Genomic DNA, 6881 nt, shown 5'->3' on the forward strand with positions numbered 1-6881 from the left:
CCGGGGATGAAGACGTGTGATGAGAATTCGTGGATATGAAAGTACTTAACTTTAATTCCTATCAGGATGTACACACGTTATCTCATCACCGTTCCTTTTAATAAGCCCCCAGGAGCCCCCATGAGTGGAAGCATTACACAACTCTTCCTCTTCAAGAGACAAAAACCTCAGGAATAATAAAAAAAAATACCACACACTGGCCATATTTCTGAAAATAAATGGGGTTACTCATAGGAATCGATTTATGTTTGTGCCCGTCGGTGCTTCTTTTGCCTCTGAAATAGGATTTTTTTTCCTAAATAAAACGCTGACACACGGTGCACAAATTAAGCAGCTTCAAACCCAAGCCAAGAGATATAATCAGCATGATTAAGAAATTAGAAATATGTTCTGTAAACTCAAGATAGAAGTCTTTAAATAGAAAGAAGTCAAAGTATATGAAAATGTTCTGTTTCACAGCAAAGATAATGTAAAGAAAAGTTATATTTTAAATGAAAAAGACAGGTTTCCCGATGAACAAGTGACAAAAATGGTAAACTATTCAAACTGGAAAATGAATACAATACTAAAAAAGTTAAATTGCAGTACACATCAAGAAGTTGTTTGATTACTTCACAATCGGTTTTTCCTTTTTTTAAAATATGCACTTAAGTCCAGATATATTGTGCTCAGAAAAGTGACCGCAAACCATGCCAATAAAGCAAAATAAAACGTTAAAAGAAGTGACAATCAAAATAAATACAAATATTCCACCTTGTAAGTAAGTAAGTAAGTAAGTAATTTTTATTTATATAGTGCTTTTCCAGACCAGGGTCACAAAGCGCTTTAACAATCAAAACAATATTCAATAAAGTATATACTTTAAAGGTCAAGATAAAACTGATAACACAACAGGAGTTGCAGAAAATCAAGGAAAAGCCTGATCAAATAAAAACGTCTTAAGATGTTTCTTAAAGGAGTCTTTCTTCTTCAAGTAAAGGCTTCATTGAAATGAAGACTATTCTCTTAGATGTTATTTATCAATTGACATGAACCCTTGAGTTCATTCTTTAGGTCACTTGCTGTTTGATAATATTGTTTATTGTTTATTTATTCTCTCACTAAATCCATTTAAATAGTTTTGTATATATTTGTATAATAATATCAAGTATCATCAACACAAGACAAACATGTCCATCATATTTCCAGCCTGCTGTATCTGAAGGACGGACGGACGCTTCATTCTTCGGTCATTCATGGAGGTGTTTTTTTTTTCTCTTAAAAAAACGCAGAATTCATCTTTCTATTCTGCCTGTTTCCCGATATTTGATCACAGCTCTCTGCACATCTCTTGTCCGAGTCACAGTGGGCAGCTGTGGTCGTTGCATGGTAAGTATAATAATGTGTTGAGTGCTTTTGGCAGAGGTCAAAAGGTCCGGATGCGAACCCAACTCCAAAATGAATATGAACCTCACTGCTTAAAGCACATGTTAAACTCAAGGACCGGGGTCCAAATCTGGCCAGCCAAGTCATATTATGCATTACACCAGATTGGTTGCTTAAAAAAGATTATTGTGAATGTTGTTACTTATAAAGATGTTCAAGTGCTTAAGATAAGATAGTAAACAGAGATTATTAATGTCTACATCCATACAAAGACTTGAAAAAGCTATGTTGAGGGAAAGAAATGTGTAAGGGATAACAAACACAAAGATTGTCAAGAGAAATCAACCCTTCAAAATGTAAAGATAACATGATCCGAGTCATACTTCCTGTTACAGACAGTTTAGTAAAAATACACATTGATTAAGTTTTACAATCCTGGCTTCAAGGCACCAAAACTGTCTTTCCTGCAGGTGCTGTTGCACAATTTGTTTTTTAAAGCACCTATTACAAGGCTTTTTCCACACTTCACTTTGTTCAATACATTACTTGGTTAACCTACCAAAGCAATGCAAAATTAAAGCTGTGTCTTGTTTTAAAGGTGGATTTATTGTTTTTTTTAGTACTGGGTGGTTGATGTCTGGAGACGTTTTTCTCCTAAACTCTGCTTTCCTGTTTTCAATGTGTATTTTCAATGGTTTCAGAAGCCTTGAGTCTCATTCTTGTCACTGCACGGTTCACTCAATGTGTTGAATGCACCTTACACTCGACAAAATAGGCGGTTAAAAAAAAGAACTGATAACAAGTCAAAATAAAATCACAAAAAGGTTGCACAATGAAATAGTCAATTTTTTTTTACCAAATATAATAGAAATACTGCTGCATTTTCCAGCACAGGGTGAGAAAGAAAAAAAAAGAAAAACATTTGAAACACAAGCACATTCTCAAACATATTTTTATATACATTATTATATATTATATATACTGTAGCTCTGTTAGATCAGAATTGTCAAATTTCTTCTATTAGCAAAAAAACAGGGAAAGTTCTAAACAGATCTTAGTGAAATCTATAAATGTTGACTATAGGACATGCTGGGTGTTACCATCTGGATCCAGGAGCTTTAAAGGATGAATTACTGTGTGAGCTGCAGAGCTTTGTTCAGGACTATTTGCAAAATGTCGACACTTGACTTAATAATAAATAATAAATAAAACACAGCATTAAATCAAATGAACAAAATGGCTTCCTTGTTGCTGTTGTGCATGACTTGTTCATTCCACACTGAGGTGGCTTAAGAATATTGCTAGAATCTTGCTAACCCTGACAACGTTTGAATGTATACGTGCACAACTAACAATCTTATCGCAGGACAAATGTCGATCAAGGATGAATTTCAAATTTAGGTTAATGTCATTTGGGTAAATGGTAATTTACTGTATACATTCTGCAGCAATTATCTTGAACTTGAACTGCGCTTCACTCTTCCTTGTGTAATGTCAGTATAATTACATGTTTTGAAAGAATGGATTTGCCAGCCATGTCAGGTCCTAATATATCGTCTTTCTGATAATAATACAATCAGGATGAGGTGTTGCCACTTCTTAAAAAAAAGGCTTTTGACTTTTGTCTTAAGACAACAAAATTGATGTTCTTTGTTTTATACCAGTCTACAGAAAAGGGGTAGAAAAGGAATGATTGAATAAAGGTCAAAATGACTTTGACCATCAGTATGTGATTAATAACATCTTGATATAGTTATATTTGGAAAAACTCAAAAGACTCAACATTGTGCAACAGGACAATCGAAGTCTTTAGTGACCCGATCATTATCCATAGCTCCACCCAGAATGATCTCTGGGTAGTTTTGAGCTTTTCTTTCAAATGTGGATTTTAACTTCAACAAATGGATAATGATTTGAAGACTGTTTATGTAAATGTTTGAACAGAAAACCTTTCAGACAAATGTTGATTTACTTGAGTAAAAAATGTTGTGATTTAAATTGTGATTTATCAAAATGTAAACATTCTAGAACAGATTTCTCTGTAAAATCCTTTCGTATCACTTTTTTGTGTCCATGTTATTTGATGCAATGAATAAATCTGACAATGTTTGCTTTACTTTGTTCATTTGCCATGTTTGTTTAACAATGAAAAACTGGAATACAGGAAGGCATTTTGTGCTCTTTTTGGTCATATCTGTTTTTGTTTGTTTGTTTAAACATCCTTCAACACAAGGAACATAACCTATGTTTTCTTCCTTGATACAAGGTACTGACGACCTTAAAGAAAAAACATTTTGTTTTCGCCTGCGCTCCTTTTCCCATCATCCCCAGTTTCAGCAGCCTTCGACGGTTCCACGCTGTCAATTACAGGCCGGCATCAGTCAACACCGGACGCTTACACGCCAGATTATTGTCGGTATAGATTTTTAAATAGAAAAATCTATACCTTAAACATGGCAGTCAATACAGACAGATCAATACGAGCGTGCACGATCCTTCCCCTGCAGGGCCAGAGAGCTTCATCCCGCCGGGCTGTTCCTACCCAGGCGATAAGACATGATCTGACGCAGATTTTAAACAAGTTACAGGGATAATTCAATCTTTGAATCCTTATTGACCTCCATGTTTTTTCTCTCTGAAGAATCGTCACCACAAAGGGATGTGAGCCGCACTGTGTGCTGCCGTGGTCTTAATTAAGAAAAATGTGTCATCTCCCATAATGGACAACCAGGTTTTATTGTCCTTCTTCTTGGCTTCATATATGACAGATGACATCCACAGGACCAATGAGGAGGAGGAAGAGGAGGAAGGAATGGGAGCAGGGGGAAGAGACGAGCGAGAAGTGTAAAGATCAGTGAGGATAAATGAGATATAAAAAAAGAGGAAGAGTAAAGGGATGAAGCTCAGAAACAGACAGAGAGAAAAAAGGGAGATGAGAGTGAACAAAAAGAATGAGAAGTGACCGGTTGTCCTTCAAAGACCCCCTTCTTTCCATGGAGGGAGCCATGCGCGCCCCCTATCCCTCCGCCCCGCACTCCTTCCAGACAAAAGCAATTATTTCTTGTAGAATGTAGTGTGGTTGTGCGTGTGTGGAAGAGAGGGATGGAAGGAGGGTGTTTGAGATTGAAGGAGGGGAAAATAAGATGGTGTTGGAGGGGTACAGGAAGATGGAGAGGTGAGAAGGAGGGATACCAACACCTTCATCACCAACAAACACCTCATCTTACCAAACTCTTCCTCTGTCTCTTGACAGGGATGGGAAGACAACCAACGCAAAATAATCCAGAGATATCGGAGCAGTTCGAAAATCTGCCTTTTTTTGTTTTAAAACGACTCCATTATAAACGTTTATCTATGTTAATAGATGCTGCTTATTGTCACAATCATGTCCAACTGATTACTTTACAATACTGTATCGATATTCAACAGCAATGTATCTGCAGTTGGCAGCATTCATTACGATTTTCGCAGCTAAAGCCACAATGAAATCCTGTGAGATCCTGGCGGTGACTGAGGACGAGAGGATACACTTGGCTCCAGCAGCTTAAAAAGCTTATGTTTGGACATATTGGACCTAGCAGTTATGATTTTGTCAAGAATCATGTGGTCATGTGTAAATTCTGCCACACCACAGTCAAGTTCTTGACAATAATACAAATATATCTTTGTAATGCAATATATCGTAATAAATCTTACCGTTGCCCCTGCACCCTGATACATATCGCATGCACGCTTAATAATAGTTAATAATGCTTAAAAATGTTGCATATCAACATGTCACAATTCTTTATCCTCGTATATCTAAATTATATTTCCATGTTTAATGTCCTATATTTGTAAAAAAAAAAGAAAAAAAGAAGTAAACAAAGGCAGATTGCACTGGTAAAGAGAGCAGATATGGAAGGCTAAAAGAAATTAAAAAAAATTGCACAATTTCAAACTGAGCTAAGAAAGCATTTTGTTTTCCAAGATAAATCAGATGGAGAAATAAAATAAAATAAAGCAGGAATACCACCAACACATGGACTTATCATTAAATGCACCACTGGGATCCACTCGCGTTAGCAGATGTATAAAAACATTGTACATGTTATTACTGCACCTTTAGTTATTACTTACAGATTATCTGAGCTGAGTAACATAGCTGCTAACATGTTAGGCTAATGTTGGTTTATGCTAACACCATGCTGAAGGTATCTTAATTAAGAAAATCTTAATTAATAGCACTTGATAAAGTTAGAGGGAGAATCTCACAGATATAACCTCAAAGAGCGCACATTTAAAACCACTGTTTTAAATAATCTCAGTGATTTAAACTATAAAATTGAGGTTCATCATCACTTAAAGTGTCAGAAACGGATAGCTAGTTTTGGCAAAATGGCTCGATCTAACAATCACAAAGAAATGCTTTGTTTCTTTTTTTTTAAATTATTCTTATCTTGAAACATATTTTTTCAATATAATACAAATCTCCATGTTAACATGTTCATGATGTGCTGACCTTCACTGCTCCTTTGATTCACAGTTCTTCCCCCTGAGCAACTCCCAGTCAAAACTACACATTTCTATGTGTGTAAATATATGTCAGGCGACACAGAACCCGGAGGTGAAAGTGTCATAAACTATCATAAATGATTTCACAAGTAAGCATAAAGAAATGAAGTGCGACTTCTCCCAAATACATTTTCCATCATCACCTTCAGCGAAGGTCTTCACACACACACACACACACGCACACGCACACACACACACACAGGCCGTGACTTGGAAATGACATATTACGGTTTTACCGTTCATTCGGTCCATCTGTCTGTGTAAGTGTGACCACCAAACTCCCCCCCGCGGAGAGCGTTACTCTCTGTGCTTATAGGGGCCCTGCAGCGGCTCCGTCCCTACATGTTTCACTCCCCGGGGAACCGAGAAGACCCACGGGGCCCAAACAGCAAAAGAAAGGCACCAAAAGTGAGAGATACACAGCGATGGAAGAAAGATCGAGGGCCCCTCGGGATACCGTTGGCCGATGACCCCCCGGTTAAACAACTCTCATCTCAGACAAACTTGACGACGAATCTGCTGATCAGTTCGTAAAGTCTTCCTCTGATGCTTTGAATTATAGCTCTGACTTTTTCTTCCTCTCTGCCCACGTAGAGTCACATATGGGCTCCCGGATGGAAATAATGTATCCACGCACCTCCAACAGAGGCCTGAAAACACAAGAAATCTAAATCTGTTTTGACTTCTTTTTGTCGTCACCCTCCTCTAGCAGGGGTCGTCTTACAAGATACACGCTTACGTTTCACACAATAACACCGTGTACAAGAGGCAACAACAATACTGACAGGAATGAACTCTTTACTTTCCCAAAAGAAAGTTCTCGGCACTCATCGATTCAGTCTATATCCGAGATGAGGATCTTTAATCTAGAGACCATAGTTCTCAAGAAGAAAACATGCAAAGGATAAGTCAATTATTCAACTAGACGATTATTCAAGGACACTGCTAATATATTCAGAGGT

Source organism: Callionymus lyra, chromosome 13 (assembly GCF_982586985.1).
Source record: "Callionymus lyra chromosome 13, fCalLyr1.hap1.1, whole genome shotgun sequence".
Taxonomy (NCBI): Eukaryota; Metazoa; Chordata; class Actinopteri; order Syngnathiformes; family Callionymidae; genus Callionymus; species Callionymus lyra.